Source organism: Ochotona princeps, chromosome 2 (assembly GCF_030435755.1).
Source record: "Ochotona princeps isolate mOchPri1 chromosome 2, mOchPri1.hap1, whole genome shotgun sequence".
In the NCBI taxonomy this organism is placed as follows: Eukaryota; Metazoa; Chordata; class Mammalia; order Lagomorpha; family Ochotonidae; genus Ochotona; species Ochotona princeps.
This window is the reverse complement of record NC_080833.1, coordinates 126,819,184-126,847,171: the sequence shown is the minus strand read 5'-3', so window position 1 is coordinate 126,847,171 and position 27,988 is coordinate 126,819,184. Positions and strand designations below refer to the sequence as shown.

The 27,988-nt window shown below is 55.2% G+C and overlaps 1 pseudogene; it reads right to left on the bottom strand.

Moving 5' to 3' along the window:
* Nucleotides 1–27,988, bottom strand: part of LOC131478233 (paired box protein Pax-7-like) — a 43,264-nt pseudogene that overhangs the window by 12,159 nt on the left and 3,117 nt on the right.

Below are 27,988 nucleotides of genomic sequence, written 5' to 3'. Positions count from 1 at the left end.
ATTGGGACTCTTAATTGACTGGGATGATATTCTACCAGCTCTAACATTGGACCAGAAATGGTCTCCCCAAGAAACTGTTCAACCCATCTGGACAATAAGTAGCTGGACTCTGTGCTTGTTATATGTTTGCAAGGAAAGAATCTTGATTGAATTTGAACTGTAATACTGCATCAAGGTGGAGGAATCCACCGGGGGGGAGGGGAGGGGGAAGGGTGGGGGGATTCCCAGAGCCTATGAAACTGTCACATAATACACAATAATTAATAAAAAAAAAAAAAGATTTCCTGCAGGGCTCCAGTCCCCAGCCCCTCACCTGCCAGCTCCGCTCACCCCCAACCCTCCCCACAATGCTCCACCCCTACACTGCTTGCACCAGTCAGTCTGGCCAGCAAGCTCCAACTCCCTTCCTTTTTTACCACTCCCGCCAAACCAGCTCCAGCCTGGCTGCTGCTGTCCCCTGAAAGTTGACAGCCCGCGGCCCTAGGCCTCACCACCACTCCAGGAACCAGTCACCCCAGTATTTGAATGAGGGAACTGAGGTTTAGGGGTTCATCCAGAGTCACCCCTGCATCCAGTAGTGGTCTTCATTTACCATGGACAGTTCATTCAGTAACTCACTGTGTGTGTGTGTGTGCATTAACTCTTTTTTTTTTTTTTTTTTTTTTTTTTTTTTTTTTTTTAATAATCTATTTTATTGTGTTGTTGACAATCTTTACATAGTTAATTACAGTTAAAGAAAGAAAAAGAAAAGAAAAAAAAAAGGTTCAGGGGGACAGGGAAGTGGGCAATACCATTATGTCCACATTGCTTCCATTTTGTATCTGAGGTAAAGGGGGATGTTGAGGGGGAAGCCCCACCCAGTTTCCCGCCCACCCCGAGTCCCGGATGTGGGGCACGCTCCGAGATATGTGCTCGAGTGGTGTTAATAGTTCTCCGGTTATGAATCGCTGCCAGCTTCGCTCGATGAGGCCGTCCACTGACTGATATGGTCCATCATAAAGTCTCCGTTTGCCCCATATATCGCTGCCAACATACAGCTGAGATGAATGATTGACCTGCTCTGTCTTCTGTCCTTTCTTGATTAGAGTTCTGAGTCCAGCAGTTCGATTAGGGAGATCTCCAAAGAAACCCTGAGGCACTCCCAGACCAGTTTCCTGTATGCTCTAGCAAGCACAGGGCCCGGCACAGTCCATCACCACGATCAGCTGGTGGTTGCAATTGCTGGGTTGGTTCTGTTCTCAGTCCCGAGTCGCACCGGAACCAATGGGTGCCGCAGTCCAGTCTGGTTCCGCCCAGCACGCACTCGGCCCTCACACAAACCAGTGGGAGCTGCAGCCCAGTCAGGGCGACCCACAATAACCCCCACCAGGCCCGCCCCCTACCCTGGTTTGCCAGTATGTGTAGCAGAAGACCAGTCTGTCCCCCATCCCATTTGGCTCTGGCACTTGTCAATGGGTATTAAAGCTTAGTTCTATCTAACCAACTCAACCATCCAGCCCTCACGGGTGTTGTTGAGTGCCTCTCTATCTAGCCATCCCAGCCCCCGTCCCAGTCTTCATGCCCTCCCACGGGAATAGTGACCCAAGAAGGGGGAACCCACTTTTTCCCTCCCAGGTCTCTCTGTCCCGGTTTATGCACTCTTTAGGTGGTTCTGTGATTTGACTTGACAGAATTGGTCCCCAGTGCCAGCTTCTGCGGCTATGTCCAAACATCCCTCACCCACTCTAATTTATGCTTGCACCAGCAGGAATAATCAGCCCAGCCTGGCTTTTCCCTGATCTAGTCCACATGCAGTGCACAGGCGTTGTAGCCTTGCATAGTCTAGTCTGTCTCTATCCCAGCCCACGCTCTCCATTGGGAGTAGCTGTCCGGCGAGGGAACCAGCCCCTTAATCCCCCCCCGCCAGTTCTGCCCCTCCCTTCCTTCCTGGATCTCATGTGTGCTGGTTGGGTGCTGCATTCATATCCAGTACAGGCAACCACGCCCTGGCATTCCATAATGTGTACTGGTTTTGTCGCGACCAAACCCGGCTCAACCCACACTCTGATCTGGTGATCGGATTTGCCAGTGGGTGATACGGACTGATTCAGCCTGTTCTGCTCCTGACCCATGCTGAATGTGTGCCAGTGGGAAACTTTCCATGGCCTATTCTGGGCTGTTTCCTATCATGCTTCTTGCGCTTACCTGCAGGGACTATGTCCTGCCAGAGGAGTTGCCCAGGCTCCTCCATCAGATCCCCTCCCAAAGGCAGGTTTTGCGCATGCCAGGGGGTCCTTGAGCCAACCCAACTCAGTTCACCTCCTGCCCTAGCAGGAACAGTGGCTTTTCCTGGCTGGCTTTCACCCCATTCTGGTTCTTGTTATTGGATGTTTCAGCCCAGCCATGGCTCGTCCTTACCCACATACAGCTCACGCATGGCTCAGTAGGGGGTTGGGACCCAGCCTAGTCAGTCCCACATCTACCCCCTGGTTCTCCATGCCACCAGATGGTGTTGGGGTCTGAACTGGCCTGGTGCATCCAATCCCAGCCCACACTAGTGCCTCGGGTGACTGCAACTGTTTCCTAGATAGAACGCAGCTCCAATTCTAGCACATATGCCCCTTGGTGGGAACCTCAACCTAGGTAGGGTGTCCCGTTACCTCCCCGATTGGGCTTGTTCCTAGCTGTAAATCATGCACCTGCCCGTGGTTGCTCTGGGGACCAGTAGGTGCAAGAGCCTAGCTCTGTATGACCTGTGTTCCATGCTGGTTTCTAGTTTTGCTTGTAAACAAAGGTTTGTTCAGTCCTGCCCAGTACATTACGGTCCATTACCAAGTTACACATTTTGGAGCTACTATGCCCTGCTAGTCTGACCCCCAGATTTGGACGGCATGTTCACCAGCGAGAGCTGTGACTCGCCAGGGGAGCTTCCCAAGTACCTCCACTTGATCCACTCCCAAACCCAGTTTACATACATGCCATTGGTTTTTAGGCCAGTGCCCGGTGTACTCTGGCCTCCCATTTGGCTTTGTATGAGCTGGTGAATGTTGCAGCCCGGCCCACCCCACAGCCTATTCAGGATGCACATTTGGGTGCTGCTGCCTTGCCCAGTCCAGTCTATGGTGGATCCCTTTACCTGTGATTGATGGCAGGCTCCTTGGTCACACCTAGCTTAGTCCATAACCACCTAAAATTTAGGTTTACCAGTGGGGCCAAACTTTCTACAGGGTGTGGCCCACACATCCTGCACAGAGTCTACCCCAGTATATGGTTCTAGAGTGCTAGTTAAAATTATGGACCTGCCTGATGTGACCAGTCTCCTGAACCAACATCATGTCAGGCAAAAAAATATCCTGCTAGACAATCCGGGGTTTATCTTTTGCATTATAGGTGTTCAAAGCTCAGCATTATTGAGTGATTAGAAGTTCTCCAAAAGAAGAGTTACTGGCGTTGGGAATCTTTAGGATTGACTCAGAACCCAGAAACAGTGGGGTCACCCTAGAGCTATCTAAGCAGCAATTCGGACATCCATTACCCCAGAGCTTCCCGGCCGGGCGGCCAGCAGGCAAAGCCTGGCACCACATGGTGCACTGGCCGCCCTGGATGAGGCCGAGGACTCATTCACTGCCTTGCGGCAGTGTCTTTGGCGTGAGCCCCCAGCATTGGGTCCGACCCGGCAGGGGCACCCCCCACAGCCGCCACACTGTGAGGAGCGGCAGTTGCCCCCGAATCCCAAGGCCCGAACCCCTCCCAGACTCACCTAGCTGCCAGATATTAGCGGCTGGGTGGAGCTAGGAATTTTAAGCCAGTTCCCAAGTTCCACATGGTGCACTTACCCTGAGGACTGAGCTCTCTTGGGTCCTGGATGAGGCCGAGGACTCATTCACTGCCTTGCGGCAGTGTCTTTGGCGTGAGCCCCCAGCATTGGGTCCGACCCGGCAGGGGCACCCCCCACAGCCGCCACACTGTGAGGAGCGGCAGTTGCCCCCGAATCCCAAGGCCCGAACCCCTCCCAGACTCACCTAGCTGCCAGATATTAGCGGCTGGGTGGAGCTAGGAATTTTAAGCCAGTTCCCAAGTTCCACATGGTGCACTTACCCTGAGGACTGAGCTCTCTTGGGTCCTGGATGAGGCCGAGGACTCATTCACTGCCTTGCGGCAGTGTCTTTGGCGTGAGCCCCCAGCATTGGGTCCGACCCGGCAGGGGCACCCCCCACAGCCGCCACACTGTGAGGAGCGGCAGTTGCCCCCGAATCCCAAGGCCCGAACCCCTCCCAGACTCACCTAGCTGCCAGATATTAGCGGCTGGGTGGAGCTAGGAATTTTAAGCCAGTTCCCAAGTTCCACATGGTGCACTTACCCTGAGGACTGAGCTCTCTTGGGTCCTGGATGAGGCCGAGGACTCATTCACTGCCTTGCGGCAGTGTCTTTGGCGTGAGCCCCCAGCATTGGGTCCGACCCGGCAGGGGCACCCCCCACAGCCGCCACACTGTGAGGAGCGGCAGTTGCCCCCGAATCCCAAGGCCCGAACCCCTCCCAGACTCACCTAGCTGCCAGATATTAGCGGCTGGGTGGAGCTAGGAATTTTAAGCCAGTTCCCAAGTTCCACATGGTGCACTTACCCTGAGGACTGAGCTCTCTTGGGTCCTGGATGAGGCCGAGGACTCATTCACTGCCTTGCGGCAGTGTCTTTGGCGTGAGCCCCCAGCATTGGGTCCGACCCGGCAGGGGCACCCCCCACAGCCGCCACACTGTGAGGAGCGGCAGTTGCCCCCGAATCCCAAGGCCCGAACCCCTCCCAGACTCACCTAGCTGCCAGATATTAGCGGCTGGGTGGAGCTAGGAATTTTAAGCCAGTTCCCAAGTTCCACATGGTGCACTTACCCTGAGGACTGAGCTCTCTTGGGTCCTGGATGAGGCCGAGGACTCATTCACTGCCTTGCGGCAGTGTCTTTGGCGTGAGCCCCCAGCATTGGGTCCGACCCGGCAGGGGCACCCCCCACAGCCGCCACACTGTGAGGAGCGGCAGTTGCCCCCGAATCCCAAGGCCCGAACCCCTCCCAGACTCACCTAGCTGCCAGATATTAGCGGCTGGGTGGAGCTAGGAATTTTAAGCCAGTTCCCAAGTTCCACATGGTGCACTTACCCTGAGGACTGAGCTCTCTTGGGTCCTGGATGAGGCCGAGGACTCATTCACTGCCTTGCGGCAGTGTCTTTGGCGTGAGCCCCCAGCATTGGGTCCGACCCGGCAGGGGCACCCCCCACAGCCGCCACACTGTGAGGAGCGGCAGTTGCCCCCGAATCCCAAGGCCCGAACCCCTCCCAGACTCACCTAGCTGCCAGATATTAGCGGCTGGGTGGAGCTAGGAATTTTAAGCCAGTTCCCAAGTTCCACATGGTGCACTTACCCTGAGGACTGAGCTCTCTTGGGTCCTGGATGAGGCCGAGGACTCATTCACTGCCTTGCGGCAGTGTCTTTGGCGTGAGCCCCCAGCATTGGGTCCGACCCGGCAGGGGCACCCCCCACAGCCGCCACACTGTGAGGAGCGGCAGTTGCCCCCGAATCCCAAGGCCCGAACCCCTCCCAGACTCACCTAGCTGCCAGATATTAGCGGCTGGGTGGAGCTAGGAATTTTAAGCCAGTTCCCAAGTTCCACATGGTGCACTTACCCTGAGGACTGAGCTCTCTTGGGTCCTGGATGAGGCCGAGGACTCATTCACTGCCTTGCGGCAGTGTCTTTGGCGTGAGCCCCCAGCATTGGGTCCGACCCGGCAGGGGCACCCCCCACAGCCGCCACACTGTGAGGAGCGGCAGTTGCCCCCGAATCCCAAGGCCCGAACCCCTCCCAGACTCACCTAGCTGCCAGATATTAGCGGCTGGGTGGAGCTAGGAATTTTAAGCCAGTTCCCAAGTTCCACATGGTGCACTTACCCTGAGGACTGAGCTCTCTTGGGTCCTGGATGAGGCCGAGGACTCATTCACTGCCTTGCGGCAGTGTCTTTGGCGTGAGCCCCCAGCATTGGGTCCGACCCGGCAGGGGCACCCCCCACAGCCGCCACACTGTGAGGAGCGGCAGTTGCCCCCGAATCCCAAGGCCCGAACCCCTCCCAGACTCACCTAGCTGCCAGATATTAGCGGCTGGGTGGAGCTAGGAATTTTAAGCCAGTTCCCAAGTTCCACATGGTGCACTTACCCTGAGGACTGAGCTCTCTTGGGTCCTGGATGAGGCCGAGGACTCATTCACTGCCTTGCGGCAGTGTCTTTGGCGTGAGCCCCCAGCATTGGGTCCGACCCGGCAGGGGCACCCCCCACAGCCGCCACACTGTGAGGAGCGGCAGTTGCCCCCGAATCCCAAGGCCCGAACCCCTCCCAGACTCACCTAGCTGCCAGATATTAGCGGCTGGGTGGAGCTAGGAATTTTAAGCCAGTTCCCAAGTTCCACATGGTGCACTTACCCTGAGGACTGAGCTCTCTTGGGTCCTGGATGAGGCCGAGGACTCATTCACTGCCTTGCGGCAGTGTCTTTGGCGTGAGCCCCCAGCATTGGGTCCGACCCGGCAGGGGCACCCCCCACAGCCGCCACACTGTGAGGAGCGGCAGTTGCCCCCGAATCCCAAGGCCCGAACCCCTCCCAGACTCACCTAGCTGCCAGATATTAGCGGCTGGGTGGAGCCGCATTAACTCTTCACATGTGTAAGGAACATGGTGTATGTATGCATGGGCACGTGGGAGTGCTATATGGGTATCTGTGGAGGGGAGTTCTGCGCATGCCTAGGAAGGGTTAGGCACACCACTGCTGAGCGCTGCCTAGGTGTGGGTGATCTGTGTGTGCATGTGTCAGTCTGCGGATGACTGAATGTGTGTAGGGGACTAAGCACAGCACATACATGGGGAACACATGTCCCATACATGTTCTCCCAGCTGGCACTCTGCAGGGATGGGTCCAGGCCCTCAGCTCAGGTCCCCAACCACCATCTCCGACCAGCATACGGTTCCCCATCTTCCTCTCAGGAGGAGACTCCAGGGGCAAGCTCTGTGTGGGTGAAGGGGCAAGGATGGACCATGTGTGGGTGTGCACCAGAGGTCTGGGTGTGAGCCTCCTGGTGGGTGGAGGGAAAGACCTGGCTAAGCTGAGTGCAGATACATCCCATCCCTGCACTTGCAGCTGGTCCAGGAGAACGGCGCAGCCCAGCCTCTGGCTCATACAGATTGGGCCTGATGCTGCGCCACTGCCTGCCAAGACAAACTTGCGCGCGTGCGCGCACACACACACACACACCACCCCAGGAACTGCCTGGGGGCAAATCCTCACTTTATACCCCATGCCTGACAACTAGCAGGTGCCTGACAAACATTCTAAGTGAGCAGATTCATGAACGTGTGAAAAAAAATGAATGAATGAGTGAGCAAATACATAGATGAGTGAATCTATCTGAATAGCGGGCACACAGGGCCTTGCCTGCTCATAACCCCTCCCCAATTCTGCAACCCAATGGACTTCAAGGAGCTCCCCACCCCTGGGGCCTCCGTGCCTTTAGGTTAAAGGCTGTCTGCAGGTGGGGAAGGCGGGTGGACAGAATGCTTCCAATGTCTGGTCTCCAAGACATCAATCTTTGAATATCCAGAAACATCTAGAAACATCTGAGCTCCCCCACCCCCCGGAGGAGATTCTGAGGTTGGCTCCAGCCTTAAGACGACCATGCCAGGATGGATCCAAGGATTCCAGGCCCCTGACGGGTGCCGGAGCTGGTGGGATGCAGGGGGGATTCAGAGCCCATCTCTGATGGTGCGATAAACGCCGGCCAGGGATTAGAGCGACTAGAGCAGTGGCGGGGCTGGGGAAGGCAGGGGCCGATCGCCGGGAAAGATATGACTATTTAAAGATAATGATTGCATAAATTTAATTAGCACACTTTCACGCGGCAAATGGCCGTTTTGTAATTAATGTATCTTGCCTTACTAAGCATGAAAGAACCCGTCTCCCCCGCCTTCCCTCCTCCCCCTCCTATGCAGTCCTAATGAAAGACAGAGAGCAAGTGACAAAAACAGTTTGTCATTGGCTCCAGGTGTCAGGGGCCTAATTGGCTGAGCCTTGGGAAGGAAGGGAGGGGGACTTCCTGACTCTGGCCCCAGCCCAGGTTGGAAGGAAGGAGGACTGGGAGGCCAGGGCTCACAGCCCCACTACCCGGGGTGGGGGTGGGGGGGTCTCTGCTGGTAATGGTCGGAAATGAGGATGCAGATTACCCATGGCAGGTGCTGAGTGCTGGCAGCGAGGCCTCGTTAGTACCTGGGCACATAAGCCGGCACTGATCACAATGCGTTAGGGCCTCCTGGCCGTGATGCCCAGACGCTGCCTGCCCACTCTGTACAATCAGCCAGTGTCATGAACAAATGCCTGCCCGGGCCTCAGTTTCTGTAGGCATGAAATGGCCCCTGGCACCTGGGATGCTTGCATGGAGTGAGAATCACAGCCTGCTGTGTGCAGGCAGCACCAACACCATGTCTGAAGGACACGGTTCAAGGACACACGTGCCCATATTTCTGAAACTGGAATGCTCTGGGCCTCCGTACCTGGTCCTGACTGGGTGACAGGAAGCTGGGCAAAAACTTCAACCCACACCTTCTGACAAAAACTCAAGAAAGTACCAGCACCAAACTGGCTTGGAGTCAAAGAATATGGTTATGATGAAAAATGTTCCATTGCACAGCTTGGGAAGCTGAGGCTTTAGGAAGCTGCAGAATGTGCTCTATCTGCAGCAGCACTAAGTGATGGGGCTGGGACTCAGAGGCGTCCATTCAAACCTGTCTCCCAGAGTGTGGGGCTGGCTCAGGTGCTGCCCACCCTGTACAGGAGGCCTAAGCAGCTTAACTGGCTCCACCCAAGCACCTCAGCGACCAGGTGCCATGCTGTGCCTCCTGGAGAGGAGACTAGGGAATGGAGCGGACAGGCTTTGAACTGTACTCCCACTCCTTCAGCCACAGCCATGCTGGGATCACCCCTAGGGTTGGCACTGTGGAGCCCAACTTTCTGACAATGGTCCTCCACCATCAGCATCAGTTGCCTCACTGCCTTCTGCCAGCCTCAACCACAGGACCCTGCGCCCCTGCCCAGTCTGCTCCATGGCAGGCAGAGCAGACAGGCCTTGAGCCAGCCTGGGCTGGACTAGCAGGGCCCAGCCAGCCTGCTCCCAGACCAAATTCAATTTCGCACTTTAATGACTTTGCAGAAGAGCCCAGGAGCTTGCTGATGCCACTCCTTACCAGCTGGGTGCTTCCCCGGCCGGGCCGCCAAGCGTGCAGCAGCCTGATCCAGGAGAGCCCTGGGTCCTGTCGAGAGTGGCTGGGGTGCTGAGCGAGTGAAAAATGTCAGAGCAAATTGCTCTTGACAGTGTTAATATCTGCACCTCATAGCAATAATTACATGTAAATAAATAGCAAAATCACACTCAGCTGGAGGCAGCTTGGGGTGGAAAGGCGCGGCTAAGGACCAGCTGGGGACCCGGGCAGCTCTGTTCCATTTTTCTCTCTCCTGCTCGGGGTCTCTACTCCACTGCTCCCCTCCCCTCCAGGTTCCCACTGTAGCACAGGGCAGGGACCTCAAGATCCTTAGTGCTCCTAGTTTAAACAGAAGGGAAAGGAAACTATGTGGTTCCTCCCCCGTTATGCCAATCTGGACCAAGCATCCTCCCAGCCCTCCCCTCCCCTCCTTCCTGTGCACCTTGCTCCACCTTGGGTTCTGCAGAGCAAAGCTTCTGAAAGCCATGTGTCTACCCTCATCTCTCCCCGGGCACCCTGTGGCTCCTTCCAGCCTTGCTTTCCAAACAGCAACTCTCCTTGAGACCCAAGTCTTCAGCCTGCTGTTTCCATCGCTGCTTCACCTTCTCATCTCACAGACTCAGGATGCCCTGGTTATCTCAGCTTTCCTCTGAATTCTTAGCAACCAGTTTGGGGCCTGCAAAGTTGCAGATTAAACAAGGCACAAATTCATCCTATTATGATTGGCCAGCAGAGATGGCTCCACCATGGCAAGGAATGCAAGATCTATACGCACCTCGAAGGAAATGCAGGAGCCAGTGTTCATCCCACCTCTAGGCTCAACTATTACCAGGGGGGCTTTGAAGAAAAGTTTTGAGAAGCATTAAGGTGCACCTGCCGGCCATGCCTTAGAGAGCATCCCATCGAAGGTGACAGATGGAGATGTCGTTTCTCACCTCTCACTGCCTTGTATGGGGGTCTATGAAATCACTTGGTTATGTTCAACCAGACCATGAATTCCCCAAAGTGAAAAGGCGCCCACTGGGGTGGGGGATAGGGGGAGAAAGGCAACAAAAAGGAAGGAAAAGAGGGAAGGGATAAAGCAGAGGCAGCATGGTGAGGGAGGTGATACCATGAAAAGGACCTGTGTACTGCAGCCAGGCTTGACTCAGGGCCCCAGTCCCATCCTGGAGGACCCAAGGGCTCAGCCCCAGGGGTTGGGGAGGCTGCTGCCCATGAGCTGCCCTGAGGGTGGGTTCCTCCAGCTCGTTGAAATCCTGTGAAGCCCCTCAGCAGCCGCCCCGCCTGCCTGGCCCGCATGGGGCAGAGAACACGGGTGCCATTCTTTGCGAAACAAATATCTTCTCTGGAGCAGCCCCCGCGTTCCACACCTTCTTGTTTAGCTCACCGACTAATCCACTTATCGAGGATAAAGCGCCTGTGAATTCCCCACTTGATAAAGGCAGCGACAAAATTAACAAAACCGTGCCCACGGCGCCAACGCACCAAACAAACAAGAGGCTGAGGACGCCACATGGAGATGCTGTCGTGTTTCCGTCCTCCCGTGCCCAGGAAAGATGCGGGTGGAGACAGCGGCTTTCTGCTGGGGCTGGCGCCGGCAACAGCAAAGAACGCAGTGCTGACAGTTTACCTGTCCCTGTCCCATACACACAGCTCCAGCCTCACTGGAGGGTCCTAGAGCCGGCCACGCTTCCAGATGCAAGCTGTCTGCAGTCCCCTACCCGTGTTTCTTCAAGGCCAGCTCCATGCCCGTTGCTGTTCCAAGCCATGCAGCCCATGAACACATGGCAAGTGGGTACTGCTGTCCGCTGCATCTCATAGAAGAACACCCAGAGAGCATTTAATACTCTCCAATTCCATGTGACAGATCTAACTCCAACCATGGTCTCAGGCGTCCAGCCAGGCCCCTCAGCTTGATTGTGCTCTGGTCTCACTGCAGAACCCAAGTTCAAACCCACGGCATGTCTTCAGCAATGCCCTCATCACAGCTCTAGGGGCTCCCAGGACACCCCCGAAGCCTCCCTGCTCTGCCCCAGAACACCCAAGACTGGGCTGTCACCATCACAGGGTCACCACCATGATAGGGCCGGAAGGCAGGAGCTGCCAGGATGCTCAGTCTCAGCCTCCAACCCTGCTTTGAAACAGCTCTGTTCTCAGCTTCCAGTGGCCAGAGGAGGGGGTCTACAGGGGGAGAAGACAGGCCAGGAGGGGATCCTGCACCCACCCCTGTGCTGCCCTGCCACCACCCACTCACACGGCAGCCCTGGCTCCGGGAGGAAGGGTGGGTCCCGGGAGTGGGAGGGCAGGGAACTGGGGACATTAGTCACAGGGGTACACCTGTCAGGGTGGCATCCGGGACTAAACGGAAACACTTGGCTAAAGGACAGGACTTCTCACCCCAGGCTCTGGGACCAACCACCAACACACTGGGGGGCAGGGCAGCTGAGGTTCAACCCCTGCGCCTGGGGAAAGGGCCCTACCAGAGACACAAGGACTCTGGGGAGAAGAGGCCGAAGGGGATGTGGAGAGAAGGGGCCCTGCCAGATGACTGGGACCTCGCACCTGGGACCCCCACCGAGCTGGAATCTTTCAATCTGGGTCCTCTGGCTGCAGAGACAGGGCTGGCCTCTCTGTGTGGGGCCTCACATTCCCTCGCCGCACCTGCCCAGCAGCTCAGGGGTCTCCCTCTCCAGCCTACACTCCTGGGAGCCTCTGCCCACCCTCCTCGCCGACTGTATCTCTCCTTGTTATCACCCTGTTCCTTTTTCTGTCCTTGGTCCCTTCTGGTTTCCTGTTCCCTGATTTCTCTGTTCTTTAGCCCAGGGCAGGGCTGAGCCTCGATGTCAGGGCACTGGACCCCTATCTCACCCATCTGCTCATCAGCATTGGAAACAGCCTGGCTGGGGAGCCCCTGGCCGGGTTCCCTGGCTCCCCTGCCTCCTGGTCTCTGGGACCCCTTCCTGTCTCCATCTCCTGCTGTCTAATCCCCCCCGCCCCGAGTCACAGCAACGAACTCATGGGGACATGTGGGAGGGGGCAGTTAGACAGGGCGTGAGAGCTGCACCTCAGTTGGTGCTTTCAAAATGGCACACACACACACACACACACCCAGGGAGATCTCCGGAAAGCATAGAGCTGACCCGCAACGCCAGGGTCTAGCCTGAAAGGGGGCAAGGGCCCGAGATCCTGGCTGCTACCCCTGGCTGCTCACCCTGAGTGCTATTTCTCTGAGCCTGCAGAAGGTCTCCAAGTGGGGGTGAAACAGTGAGTAGGAGCAACGATGCTGCCTTCACCAGCTGCAGGGTTCCCAGATGATGGCTGTGGACACAGGCCTGCTTTCTGGGGTCAGAGAAGAGGATGTCCCCTTTCCACCCACCAAGAGAAAAAGCTGCTTCACCCCAGAGTCCAAGAGAGGGTCTGGACTCAGGGTCAGCACACCAGGGACTCAGGAAGGGATGCCAGGAACAGGGGGTGGGGGGGATGATCTCCAACCAAGATGGAGAGGGAGCTCCTGAGGGAATGGGAGTGCTCAGGCGTTTCTGCTCCAGGCTACATGTCTCAATTTCAGCCTGGACACGTCCTCTTTGTGACATGGGTCACAAAGAATCAGGGTCCTCATGGGACTGTCATCTTCTGATGCCGCAGGTCAGACAGCCAGGGTCTGGTGAGAGGTTCGCATTTATCAGGCTTAGGGCCAGCTCCACCCGGCAGTCCCCAGGGTGCCACACTTCAAGTCCGCACACTCTCTGCTGGCCCCACAGTGGCATTCAGTGGCACAAGGGGGACAGGAACAAGAGCAGAGCCAGGAGCGACTCCCCCCTGGCGTCACAGACACTCCTCCCCAGTCCCTCTCCATCCGTGCTGGCTGCCTGACTCATGCTGTTTGAACCTACTCCCGGGGCTCCATGCACACACAGCAGGGGCTGAGGGGAAAAAATGGTGTCCATCCGCTCTTTATGCAGCCAGGCCATTGCCACAGCCACCCCTCCCTCAGCAAGGTCTTGCTGCCCACCCCCCTCCATCTTCAGAGCTGCGGAAGCATGGGACACGAAGCAGGCATCATTTCTGCAGGAATATCTGGCTTCGCAACTGCTGGGGAGGTCCCTGGTCACCAAAAACAGATCTTGCCCAGTTTAGAGCTTGCTTGCTTTTTTTTTTTTTTTAATATATATATATATTTTTTTATTAATTACATTGCATTATGTGACACAGTTTCATAGGCTCTGGGAATCCCCCAACCCCTCCCCGTACCCTCCTCCCATGGTGGATTCCTCCACCTTGTTGCTGTATTACAGTTCAAATTCAGTTGAGATTCTTTCATTTCAAGAGTATACCAAGCATAGAGTCCAGCATCTTATTGTCCAGGTAAATTCAACAGTTTCTTGGGGAGACCATCTCTGGTCTAAAGGCAGAGCTGGCAGAATATCATCCCGATCAATTTAAAGCCACAACATAACGTCAACGATAATTTACAACATTATGGAATTAATTTACATAGTATTGAATAACCAATATGTTTTAAAAAAATGCAAGTTCTTAACCACATCCTGTGACTACTTCATTGACACTTCAATTTATTTTTGTACACAGAACCGGCTGCTATACACCTTAAAATAGCTATAGGGTACTATTCAGCAAGACATTTAAAATTTTTAAGTTTGTTTTATTTGAAAGAGAGACAAAAAAAACTGGGAAAGATCTTTAACTTACAACAGATGATTTACAGCGAAAGATTTTCCTAGTTTATTCCCCAAATACTCATAGGAACTAGGGCAGGAACAGATTAAAGCCAGGATCCAAAGTATAATCCAGGCTCCTCTGTGAGAGTATTTGAGTACTTAGGTCACTGCCACCCACTTGGGAGACCCCAGTTGAGTTCCTGGCTACTGGGGGCATATGGGAACCTAACCAGGGAATGACAGCTTTTTCTTTTTCTGTGTGTGTGCATGCTTCTTTCTCTGCTTTTCCAATAAACTAAGTTAAGTGAGTAAATAGGTTTTTTAAATAAGAAATACATTTTAAAAATGTTTTCATCTGCAAAACTTTGCCTTTGCAAATTTGTACGCTTTGTTCAGAAAAACCTTCAGGTCTGGTGCCAGTGGGGTACACCAGGATCCCAGGGCATCAAAAAGCTGAGGCGGGAAAGGGGGCGGTCCAGAGGGCCTCCAGCTTTCCCCTGGCGTGGACGTGGGGGTGACCAGCTCAGAACTGGCTAACACAGTGCTTCCACCACACCAGGCTTTGAAGCACACACACCCCTCATCAGGGTGCAGCCTGGGAACTGAGGCCAATAGGCATTCCGGATCATTCTGACGCAAGGTTTGGGAAGTGCGAGCTCTGACTGCCCTGCCCTGTGAAGAATGCACGCTCCTGGAACCTGGATGGGGTGACCAGCAGTGTGCTTCCAGCAGCCTCCAGCCTGGTGCCACCACCAAAGGCATTCCCTGACTGTCAGGGTTGTCCCTTTTGTGCCAGTTGTGGCTGTGGACAGCCCTGCCTCATCATGGGCTGCACTGTGCCCATGCTAGTCTCCCCAACACACCCACTGACTCTCTCTGTCCCCAACAGCACACCCAGAGCTCAGAGGTTGAGTTGAACTTCCTTTTGGGATCACTTTGCATATACAGGTCTGCCAGCCACCCAGTGTCACACTAAACCCCAGCTTATCAAGAATGGAGCGGTCAGGGGGAAAGCCGCCAGGGACCCCACCCAACCTTGGTGACCAGGGACTGGGGGCCACACACCCTTCCAGGAGATAGCCTCTCCTCTGCATAAATCGCCCAACTCAGGGTACATAGCCATGGTCAAACATACTGCAAGGTTCTTGAGACCAAGGGCCAGGTAGAGATCACCTGGTGCCCTCAGTGTACCTGCCCAGGGAACAGAATGGATGCTGGGAGGTACCAAGACATGCCCACAGTGGCGAGATAGCCCTTCTAGGCGCCAGGCTAGATCCACAGGCACCTGGCCCTTGCCTTGTGTACAGGGAGAACCAGATCTGAGAAGTTGAGACCTGACAGCCCCTGGGGGGGAGGGGGCGAAGCGGGAGAGAGGGGGAGAACAGGGGATGTGGCTGCCTAGGCTTGAGGGTCTTGGAAGAAGGAACCAGAAGCTGAGAGGGCAGGGTGGGGTGAGAAGGTTCCGGGCCCGAGGGGTATATGGAAAGCACGGGGAGTGGGGACGAGCCCCTGCCCTAGTAAGGCAGCCACGGAGCTCATGCAACCCCGGCTGTGGCCCAGCCCGGCGCAGGGACACCAGGCCCGCACTGCGGGAATTAAGCGGCCACGGAACCAAGGGCATCCTTATCTCTGGGAGACAGTTGTTGGGAATCACTTTAACTGAGTGGTTTTGTCTCCCTGCATTTTCCACTGTCAGGCGGCCTCGGGCCAAGGATCAAAGGCAGGGCATCAGCAGCGGCGGCGGAGCACGGGAAGGGGAAACACGAAGCCTCCCCCACACTCCCTGCCCGGCCCAGGCCCTGGCCCCAGCCCGGCGCCCACAGCAACCTAGCAACACACGCGGGGCCAAGTGGGAGAGCTGGGCGCCAAGGAGGGAAAAGGGCAAAGGAGAAGAAGGAGGAGGAGACAGAAGGGCTTGCAGAGAGCAGGCAGGAAGTGAGGATAAGACTGAGAGTAGGGAACTGGGGTGGGGGGTTGTATAGGAGTGAAGGTGTAGGAGAGGGTGGGTCCAGGGGAAGAGCTAGAGGAAGAGAAACAAGAAGGAAGGGGCAGGGTACAAAACAGACCCATCAGTGAGCCCCAGGGAAAGTTTTGGCAAGAATGAAATGGACGCTGGCACTAAGGCCTGTCCCCAGGAAAGGTCCCCAACCATGCCCCGAGGGAGACCAGCCCAGATCTCCCAGGGGACTCATCTCAGCAACTGCCAATGGCCTGGGCAGAGCCCCGCCCCCCCCGTGACTCACACACCTCTGCCTGCTGACAGAGGGGTGGGGGCACAGCTAGGAGAGGACCCTGAGGGAGAAGCACCACCACGGGGATTCAGGTGGAGCAGGGCTAGAACCTGGAGAGGGAAACAGGAAGGGGCGCTACAGATGCTCAAGGTTGCAGGCCAGACACCAGGCTGAGGGGAATGGGGCTGGAGGACGCTGCCTCAGGAGGCCCCGGCCCTGGTCCTGCACCACCTCACCATGGCCTTGGGCCCATCCCAGTCCCTGCCTGAGCCTCATGGCATCGCTGTCTGCAAGGAGCTGCCTCCCTTGGTGCCTGGGCTGTTCCACGTGCTTGTATGTGTGTGCACACACTCTGCATCCAAATGAACACACCCACTGCCCGGTCCAGCTCTGTGTGCTAGCAGCTGCCATCAGCTCGGCTTTATGCAGCGGGGTGGGGCAGTGGAAGGTGCCTGAGGCAGGGGAACTCTTGTTTGGAATCACACAGGCGGGAAGGGACTGTGCTAGAAACCACTCCCACCACCACCCACTCCATGACCTTACACCCCAGCTTCTTACAAGTCATGCATATGGTCAAACTTAAAGGTCAAGTTCCTGGCCCTTGGAGATTTCTCCAGCACTGGGAAGTGGAGCACACACCGGCTGACAGTATGGTCTCCTGAGCCACCTCCCGGAGTCACCACTGCCAAGGGCAGCTCAGCTGTGGCCTGGGGCTGCCTGGCCAGGAGCAAAAGAACAGGGATTTGGAGACCAGAGTGAACTGGGCAGGCGCATCCTCTGATGTGCACCATGTTCAGGGCTGGAGTTGGGGAGGAAGGCGGGCTCTGCAGCTGGACTCTTCCAGGGCAGAGTGAAAGTGGCTGGGGAAGGCAGACACAGAGAACAGCCACCTAGCCGTGGCTCCAAGGAAACTCAGTCACGCAGACCTGGCCTCTTCCACCAACGTGCCCTGACCTCATCCCACCCTCACCCCACCAGCCATGGTGAGAATGGATAGCATGGGTGTATGGGGCGTGGACTTAGTGAGCTTCCTCCTGACCCTGGGAAAAAGTCACTCAGAGCCATGGCCTTCAAGCCTGAGTCATGTCCACCTCGTCCAGCCCAAGGGTGGAGACAGTGAGGAGATCCTCCTCCTACGGTTCCACCTGCACCAAGACATCTTCTCTTCCTCGACCTGCAGGCAGCAGAGGCCTGCATGGCCCCAGGACAGGAGACCAACTGGGACATTTCCCAGCAGCGCAAAGAGGGCCACAGAGAGGAGAAGAGAAGTGAGTCAGAGTTAGGGGCCAGGGCCAAGATGGAGGAGGGCATAGAAAGAATGTACATTCATTATGCACCAGCTGCATCCCAAGCACTTGACTCAGACATTCCCTAGGTACTCGTAGCTCCTCCTGAGAAGGAGGGAGTACCACCCTCATTTTCAGACAAGGGAAAGGAAGCCCAGAGAGGCTAAGCAAGTGTCCAGGGTCACACAGCAAAGCAGTCAACATGGCCGAACCAGAATCCGGACTCCATGCTGCTGGCTGGTAGGTGTCTCACAGGTTCTCTTGCTCCGGGCTCGCTTCCAGAGCAAAGCCTGAGAGTCAGGCCTCTGGATGAAGGAAGGGCTTAAAGGAGACCCCAAGAAAGCAGCAGGAAGCAATCAGGCAGCCAAGGAAAGTCACCCAGGGAGGGAGGAACAAGTAAGACCGGGCAGGGCGCAGGGGAGCGTGGGTCAGGGTGAAAGCCCTGTGTTCCTACAACCTGCTAAGCTGGAGAAATGAATTCTGATCCTTCCACAACCCAGTCTTGGAGGATGTGTGCACAAGGGGTCTCCTTTCAGGGGGCAGGAAATCCCCTGCGCCTCCTCCTGATGCCCTGGTAATGCCAGGATGTCCCCAATCTGCTTTGAGGAATGCAAAGATTAAGAATAATAAAAAAATTGCAATAAAATATGTGTGTGGGGGGGTAATTGTGGACAAACGCAGCATTCAAATTCATTTTTCAGCTCTTTTACACACCATTTCAATCTTATTTTCTGCTTGTTAATGAGATCTTGTTGCCTGGGCTAGGCAAAAACCCTCCAATATCACAACGTAATTGCACATAATTTTCTCTCCTACCAATGATTTGCATCAGTTTTTTAAAAATTCTGGGCTATTTAACACCCCACGATCCCCCTCTCCATCTTCCTGCCTACAAATCTCTCACTCTCTCCTCCTTCCTCGTCCCTGGTCCAGCAATACTCATTTTAAATGCTTATTACGGAAGCAGTGGCATCCCTTAATGGGGTGGGAACAAAGGAGAAGAGAGGAGAGGAGGAGGCACATAGGGACTCTGTGGTGCCCAGCATGTGAGGGCATCACTTAGGGCCCCTCTTACCCTGCCGCGGGTTCAGAGACCGTGTGGCTCCCAGCTGGTGGCGTCCCATCCCTGCCACTCATGAACTCTGTGGCCTTCAGCAAGTCCCACAGTCTCACTGGGCTTCCCCGGGTTCAGAACTATTGTCGGCTGGAATGCCTGCGACAAGCAGGTGCTGATGTAAGATCCTGCACCCATGGGTGCGCTGAAACTGACCCTGGGAACTCTCCAAGACAGGACAGTGTCTCTGCCATCAGACACATCTGACACATCCTGGCCTCATCTGCCATCGCCCCACCCCACTCAGAGAGTGTCCTGCTTGCCATTCCTGGACAGGGATTGGTATGCAGCGGTCAGTCTGCTGGGACCATGGTACTCAAAATATCCATGTCACATAGGGCATCCTTTGTCCTCAGCTGCCCTGAGTTGCCTTGCAAGAATCATTTGCCAAGCAAGCAGTAAGCCTCAACCAAAAGCAGAGGCGAGTGTACGGGGCAGGGGTCCGGAAGAGGCCAGGTGCCAACACGGGCAAGCTGCCTTGCCTTGCTCTCTGCAGGGGAAACCAGTGCATGGGCAGGGCTTCTCCACGGATGCAGCACTGGGTCCCTGGTCTCAGAAGGCTGCAGTGTGGGGGTTGTGAGGATTACGGGGGGAACGACCAAGCTCTACCCTGTGACTCAATCATACCCCTGGTCTCTCCCCGAAAGTGACGGAATGGGCTCCTCCTCCACTGAGGTGAAAGGTCAGATCTGTGGCAGGACTGGGCCTCATTTGTGACCCTGTATGCAGATAGATGACCAACTACAAAATGCTCAGAACCAGGTCTGGACGCCACAGGACTTCCCCTTGTTGACGTCAGCATTCAGCACACTAGGTAGACTGCTTTGTGACCGTGTTGACTGTCTATCCCGTGACTGCCACTAGCAAGGGAGGTTTTGTCTGATGTCCATGGACTTCACGCCAAGCACCTGGGACACAGCCTGGCACAAGGTACTCAGGGCACAGGCTCAGAGCTAAGGGACTACATGCTTTTCCGACAAGTCTTGTTGGGCAGTCTCTCCATGGACCCCAGAGGCTGAGCGGTCTCTATTCCTCATGCTGGTTTGAGACAAGGACCTGAGGCCACCCTTGGGAGGGGCATGCTTCCCCAGGTGCATCTGTAAGCCACTGTTGGGTCTTGCCAGGTGCTCCGAGAGCCCCAGCTTCATACCCCAGCTGCAGCCCCTCTTGGCTTTTACAAGAACAAAATCTCCCTCAGGTTTCAAGGTCCAAGCTCTCCTGTGACAGTGTGGGCCGCTTGGAATCCTGGGAAAGGGACGAACCCCAAGTGCAAAGGCCATCCTCTTCCAGTCAGTCACTCACAGAGGCTCAGGGAGACCCTGCTGTCGGGAAGAGAGGATGAGGAGAGGCAAGGGAGTTGCTCACTTCCAGCTTCCCTTGCCCCAGTCACACCTGTGGTGGCAAACCTTCAGGGTCCCCAGTTCATCATGTGTTGCCAGCCCCTGGTCCCCGATGGGGAAGGGGGAAGTATCTGGAGTTAGGGAGATGCTGGGCATGGCAATGCATGAAAGTCAGCCCCAAGGATTCCCAGACACAGCAAACCAAACACAACACCCCATTCCAAAGCCTTCAAACCCCAAGATCAGGGTGCCTTCTCCCACCTCAATCCACCTGCTCACACCCATGCGTGTTTTTCCCTCCTCTTCCCCCTTTAATCCCATTCCTAAACCCCATTCAGGAAGCCTGAAACCTCTAATCTAATCTAATCTAATCTAATCTAATCTAATCTAATCTAATCTTTCCTCTGCCCAGGGATTAAAAATCTTGTTTTGGGGAATAAACTGCAGAGCACAAGGGGACAGGCTGGGAGCAAGGCATCCACACCTTGGATAGCTCACTCCGGCCTGGCCAGTGTGGACCAGCGCCTGGTCCATTGAGGGAGACAGCTGCCCAAAGGGACTCGGCTCTGTGAGGCTGTCGCTAGCACTTGCTCCATACCACAAAGCCAGGCCCGGACTGTGTCCCCTCAAAAGTCAGCTTGTCCGATTATTGGACACATGAGACGGAAGCCATAACCTTAAACCCAAAGCAACCCAGTCAGTCGGTGCCCTTGAGAAAATGTTCTGGCCTGTGGGACCCTAGTAAGAGTGGGGGTGGCCTGGCAAGGCCAGCCAGTGGCATGAGGCTGTCACAGGGTTCCCAGGGGGCATTGCCATCAGGTGCCCCCTCCTTGCCCAAGCTAAGGGCTTCTAAGGCTCTCCCTCTGGTGGGGGGGGGGCTGAGTCACATTCCAATGAGTCACCTTCCAGGGACAAGAGACCAAAGCACAGAGTGGAAGGAATGTGCTCTAGGTCTTCCCACCAGGGACAGAGATGCAGTAAGCCCTCTGCCACATGGGCTCACCCTGGCAGTGAAGAGCTGGCCCAAGAAAGTACCAGAAAGTACCAGAAGGCAGTGAGCAACTCAGCCAATCACACAACACTTTGCAACAGCATTGGCACTTTTTTCTTCTAAGGATCAGCCTGTAACTATTTCAGATTTTGTGCGCAAAAGGTCTCTTTGGGAACCAAGCTTGGTGTGACAGCACCAAAGCACCCCTTGTGAATAGACCTAGCTGTGCATCAATAGAACTTTATCAACAAAGCAGGCCACTGGGTAGATGTGGCCCATAGGGTGTAGCTTGTGGCTCCCGCTGGACTTTCTTATAGCTAGGCAGTGAGTTTCCTAGATTAACTATGTTGTGCAGCAGGACGAGAGAGCTTTTACTTGACTTTGAGTTCATTCAATGATGCAAACACTCCTGGTTAAGAGGTGTTTAGCAGGCAACAAGCCGAGGCCCTGCACAGCGGAGCTGGGATTGCACCCACCCCAAAGGGCTCACCTCCTACAACACGGCCTGCAGTACAGAGCAGGTGGCGTGGCAGGTAGCACACTCCCAACTGCACACATATGGAGTTGGCAGATGAGGCAACCTCACAATTGATTTCTCACCCTCCCCCAACACTGGATATTACAGACCCTGCTGGCGTCACATGAATGAGATCATCATCTCCTCAAATCCATTCCTGGGTCTGCTCCCCAAATGCACCAGACAGACCCCCCAAGCCCCAGAACTACCCTGCTGAATCCTGCAGGCAGGTCCTGAGGCTTCAAGAAACACCAGGAGGCAGTAAGCAACTCAGCCAATCACGTCCAGGGAACAGACTTGCAAAGATCCAATCAGAGTGAATCCCAGCTGATTCCCTTTGGGACGGGGCTCCACCAACAGACCCGGGCCCTGCCTTCACCATGGATCGGTCCCCTCCGGAAATGCAGCAGATGGGGCACAGAAAGGACTCGGCTGGAGAACGAATCTTTAAACATAGTTGGCGTCAGACAGGAAATGATGTGTGGCACCACCACCCATCTGAAAATGCCTGGTGTGTACAGGCCTTACAGTCGGAGGTGGGCGCTAGCCAGCTTTCTAAATGGGGTACCATCATGCCAAGTGCAAGTTTCCAATATAATCTCTCTCTCTCTCTCTCTCTCTCTCTCTTCATGGTGAGAAATACAGATACACAAGCATCCACTTGGCAGCTTGAGGGAGACAAACTCAAGGCAAAGGATCATGGGTGCAAAAAACTGAAGACGAAGGGGGCATCCCCACATCCCACCCAAACCTCTCCCAGGTATCAAGAGCCAGGAGCCAGCATCACAGCTCAGCATGTTAAACCTTTGTTTGGGACATCAGCATCACATTTCAGAGTACAGGTTCAAGTCGGTCTCTCCACTTCTGATCCAGGGAGGCAACAGAAGATGGCCCATGTGCTACTCACATAGGAGACCCTGAGAAGTCTCTGGCTCCTGGTTTTGCCCTTTGCCCAGCCCTAACTGTTGTATCATTTGGAAAGTGAACCAGCAGGTGGAAAATCTATTTCTCCCTCTCCTGTCACTCTGCCTTTCAAATATATAAAGACATCTTTTTAAAAAGGTACCAAGAATCAATGGTTCCACAGGGACCAGAGAATTCTGACAGGCACCTGTGTGTAATAGGGCTGGCCAGGCTGGCAACGGTATCTGGCAAGGTGACCCGGGGTGGAAGGGCAGCCACCTACCTGGGGAGACAGGCCGTTGCTGACTGGATTCATGTGGTTGGAGGTCACCGCCGGGTTCATGAAGCTGTCGGAGTAGCTGGAGAAGCTGTGGCAGGCTCCATATGCTGAGCTGGTGTCAGCAGCTGCCGCAGCTGCAGCCAGCCCACCCTGGTGCATGGTGGATGGCGGGAGGGGCTGGGGCCGGTGCACTGTGCTGCCCCCGTCTGTGGAGACACCCAAGAGAAATCTTGAGCATGGGGCTTCCTACATGGGCCGGCACAGGCAAGCCACAAGCCTTCTCTGCCAGGCATGTGGGATGGGAGCGGCCCACTGGCAACCGGGAACTAGGGACTGCCTGGTCCTGCCTGGCAGCCACACCGTCACTGTGTACCCGCTCATTGCCTCAATGCTTGGCACCCAGTAGCTCATCCAGAAGCCACACCTGGAACAGACAGGACCAGAGTTTGCACAGCTGTTTCTGTTCCTAGCAGTTCTGCTTCATCAGAGCAGCAAAAATTGCAGAACATTATTAAAGCCCTTTTGTAAACTTTTATTGGGCACCAATTGAAGACCAATTTAATCTAAAATAATTATTCCATATCCTCTCAACACACACACACACACACACACACACACACACACACACACACACACACCACTCTCTCATTTAAAAATCATCAGGAGGGCATAGCTATGCAGTGGGCTAAGTCAGTGTTTACACCAAGGGCATTTCATAGGGTGGTGATGATTTAAATACCAGCTGCTCCGCTTCCAACCCAGCTCCCTGCTAATTTGCTTAGGAAAGCAGCAAAGGATGATCCAAGTACGTGGGCCCCTGCCACTCACAGGCAAGATCCGGCTAAAAGTCCCTGGGTCCTGGCTTCAGCCTGGCCCCGCACCGACTCTTGAGTGACTTGGGGAGTAAACTAGCAGATCTGTTTGTCTCTTCCATTCAAATCCACAAATACATTTATTTACACCAAAAGCTGTGACTCCATGCAGTCCCAGTGACCTTGAAGGACATTCTGATGGCCTCCTTGCACCCTTGGGCTGCTCTCCACCCTCTGACCAGCTGCTGCGATCTTCAATACTCACAGCATAGTCCATGGACCCACAGCCTGGCAGAGTGCTGAATCCTGAGCCCACCCCCGAGCTCCATCCTCAAATGCACGCCAGCAATATTTCAATACAATTCCCAGAGAGACCCTGGGCACTCTACAGTGTGGGAAGTTGGGGACAGACAGGTGCATGGAGGCTGCCTACTTGTCCCAGGGGAGGGGCTGTGGTCTGTGGGCAGAGCCGTGAAGTTCAAGGGTAAGGTTGCATCTTTTTGTCTGTCCACTTGAAAGCAGAGAAACCGTCATGGGCTTGGGAGGGGCAGTGCACTCACCCTGGGAGATGCTGGAGGTGGGATAGGTGGAGTCCAGCAGCTGGTAGGGTGGCAGCATGGGCATGCTTGTGGGTGGGAAGCCTCCTGGCAGAAGGTGGTTGAAAGCAGCCAGTTGGTTGGCACCTGCCTGCTTACGCCAACGGGCACGGCGGTTGCTGAACCAGACCTGGGGTTTGGGTTGGGTTGAAATCAGACTGGACCGGACCCTCAGCCTGGCTCCCAGTGGAAAGCTGGAACCCAGCAGGATGAGTGCGCCAGGCCACGCCTCCTCCCCGCCACAGCCTTGTGCAGCACAGACACTTGCTCTAGTGGACCCCACTCCCTTTGTCTTCACCCAGTGAGGAGTTCCTCCTATTAGTCCCACTCTAGAGGCGAAGAACCTGAGACCCAGAGAGAGCAGGGGTTTGGCCCTGGACAGGGCAAATCGCTGGTCCAGTGACATCTGTGGGCCTCGGGGACCAGAGCTCTTCCCATAGTGGGGCTGACCACACCCCAAAGTATCATTCCCCCACCTCCTCCAGGAAGCCCCTGGGGAGAAAAGCAAGTGGCACACCCAGAACTCACCTGCCTTGCAACTCAAGACACACAGGTGGAGCCCAGGACCCAGCCTACAGGAAACACACACCCAGGGGTTATGAAGCAGCGGCAGGAAAGCAACCCAACCTCTCTGAATCTCTCCCCTCCCTGCACTGGGCAACCATGCACCTGTCGGTCCATCTCTACCCTCCGAAATTCCTCTTCCTGAGTCCTATTGTACAGATGGAGAAACCAAGGCCAACCGAGACTAAAGAGCCTGCCCATAGCCACATAGCTGGTCTGGGACAGACAGCTGAGGTTCAAGCCTGAACCAGGCAGGCCTTTCTCCTGCCCTTCACCCAGACGTGCAGGCCTCCTGGGTAAGGGCTTCAGGGGCTCAGTTGAAATGAACCCCCTGCTTAGCTCCCAAATCTGTGCGCCTCAGAATCAGGCACATCCCCTGCCTTCTCCCAGGAGGGTTCCTATTTTGTGTTTCCTCCCATGAGCACTTGGGCCATCTTCCGCTGCTTTCCAAGACTAGCACAGAGCTGGATCAAAAACAGAGCAGCCAGGACTCCAACAGGTGTCCATATGGGATACTACAAGAGGTAGCTTAGTGCACAGTGCTGCAGCGCCGGCCTCCGCCTGTTTTTCCCAGATGTCTTTCTTTGTAAGGATGGCCTGCCAGTGCAGGGGTCTTCAAAAGGCTTGTAGCAAAACACTTGCCTGTTATGAAAACCCCATGCACAGACTTCTAAATGCACCAAAATAAACATCTTTTTAAATGTATTTATCCAAGGACTTTTGTATATTTATTGTGGAATGCACTGATTTTGTTAAATGTAACAATACAGATAACACTGGGATGTGGAACTGATGCTGTGGTACAGCAAGCTACTGCCTAGAACACCAGCATCCTGTATGGGTGCTGGTTCGAGTCCTGGCTGCTCCATTTCCAAGCCGGCTCCCTGCTCATGCACCTAGGAAAGCAGCAGAGGATGGCCCAAGTGCTTGAGCCCCCACACTCACATGACAGACCTGCAAGAAGCTCCTGGTTTCTGGCTTCAACTGGCTCAGCCATGGTCATTGTGGCCACTTGGGAAGTGAACCAGCAGATGGATGACTGTGTGTATGTGCGCTTGTAGCACCATCTTTCAAATAAACAAATCTTAAGTTTGTGCCCATCAGGTATTCTTGTCCGTGGCCCCTCTTTGCTCTTTGCAAAGAAGCAGCCTTCCTCCTCCTTCTCATCTTCCCTTCCCTCTCTTCTTGGCCTCTCTCCTTCTCATCTCAGAATCTTGCTGGCATTTTATGCTGAGAAAGACACTGAGAACAGCACTGAGTGGCTCCCAGCTGCTGGGCTGTCCTCTGCCCGAGCACAGTGCACACAGCTGCTGGAGAAGTGCCGTGAGCTCAGCAGTGTCATGCAAGAGACCACGAGGAGGGGATTCCAACAGCAACTCTCAGAATCCAGGAGGACTTCCTGAAGGAGGAGGTCCGCCCTTGGCTGCCAGTTCTCCCATCTCTTCTTCCACATCCTATTTCTCCATCGCTTCCCTCTCTCACCAAATACAACATGTCAGTGGAGAGCAGGGACGTTGGAGCTAACTTCCTGGGTTTCAATCCAGCCTCTAACTCCTCCTACCCTAAGATATGCTTTTGGCACCTCTTGCAAGCAGCCCATTTACAGATGGGGAAGCCGAGGCCCCCGGAGAGGCACACAGGCCCTAGAATCCTGCTAGAATCCCTGGTCAAGCCGGAATTCGTGGAAAGCCAGGGCTGGGTTTCCAAGTGGGATCCCAAGCCTAACACTCAACTCGGACACAGGGCCCAGCAGGCACCAACTGCTTACGAAGTTGGGGATGTCCCCTGGTCCTCTGACGTAGCACAGAAGAGCAGAGAGATGTGGGTCCTGTCCCAATATGACCACATCAGACCATGTCCCCAGGAAGCTGCTTTCCTTGGCGCCTCTCAGCTCTCTCTCCCCTCCAAGGCACGGTAAGAGTGGCTGAAGAGTGGCGGGCTGGGCGCAAGTTCCCTGGGGCTGGCTCAAGACTGTCTCACCAGTGAGTTCCCTGGCACTTGCCAAGTGGGAGCTCTATCCAGAGACAATAAAGAAGTTAACAGCAGGTTCCGTGTCGGGGCTGAACTGGCATCCAAGCTGCAGCCCAGCTGCCCAACTCCGGGTGCTGAGTGATGAATGGGGAGACCCCAGGACCCCTCAGACCTGCAGCAGTGGTTTCTGGAAGATACTCAACAGGCTCAGAACCACGGCACTCACGGCCAAGGAATCCATTCTCCTCCAAGGAAGACACACACAAGGCTGGGATCATCCTCCAGCCCCTGGGAAAATGGGGGGCTTTAAAAAGGGAAAAGGGACGTTGCCATGGCATTATGAGCTAAGCCTCTGCTTGCAGTGCCAGAATTCCATGTGGGCACTCCCTGTTTCAGCACTTCAGATCCAGCCCCCTGATTATAGCCCGGGGAAGCAGTAGAGGATGGCTCAAGTCTTTGGACCCCCACACTCATGTGGAAGACCTGAAAGAGGCTTCTGGCTCCTGGCTTCCCATCTGCTCAACTCTAGCCATGGCAGCCATTTGGAGAGTGAACCAGCGGACAGACAATCTTTCTCTCCCTTTCTATGTAACTGTCCTTTAAATTAAAAAAAAAAAAATCTAAAAAAAGGTGGAGGAAGGGTCTGTGAGGGAATCACAGGCCCATGAACTGCCCAGCAGGCTGCAAGGGGAGGGGAGTGGAGCTGGAGGGAAGCAGGGGCAGGCAGCAGGCCTGGGACATGTCCACCTGCTTCCACGTCTGCTGGAATGCCCGCTCCTCGATGGCAGCAGTGGTGGCATGCTGTGCCCAGTGCCCCCGGCAAGCTTCTGGCACACCGTGAGACCCCAATGAATGGGCACCCAAGGAACAGGCCCAGAGCCACCAAGAGCAGGCTGGGTTTCCATAGTAACAGCCCAGAGACCAGTCCCTCCGTGGGCTAGAATCCCCTGACCTTCTGTGTGTGTGTGTTTGCATTTAAGCACTTCCTCCTCACAAGAGTGGTGGACACTGCTGTGATCCTCACCACTCTGAAGATGAAGACAGGCAGAGAGGGCTAGCGGTGAGGCTGGAGTCCACACCGAGGTGCCTGGCCAACTCCGCATCATCCACTCACCCCTCCACCTCCCAGGAGCCGCCAGCAGGCACATGCTGACACACAGGACTGCCAAATCCCAGAACCAAAGACCCAGGCATGCTGGAGTGGGGAGTACACCTCCCAGGTTCCTGCTCCATCTGTCACCTGCAGCAGGAACCTACTTTCCAGGCCCCTGGGCCATTGAAACTGCCCTGACTTGAACACTCCTGTGACTGGGAACTCGCCACCTCACGGACACCCCTGACAGCCAGCAAGGAAGGATGTTGTACACTTATGGGGTCTTGGTGGCCACCTAGTTACAGACAGGATGCCAAGTCTCAGACAAGGAAGCTGATTGGGTTCCCATGACACG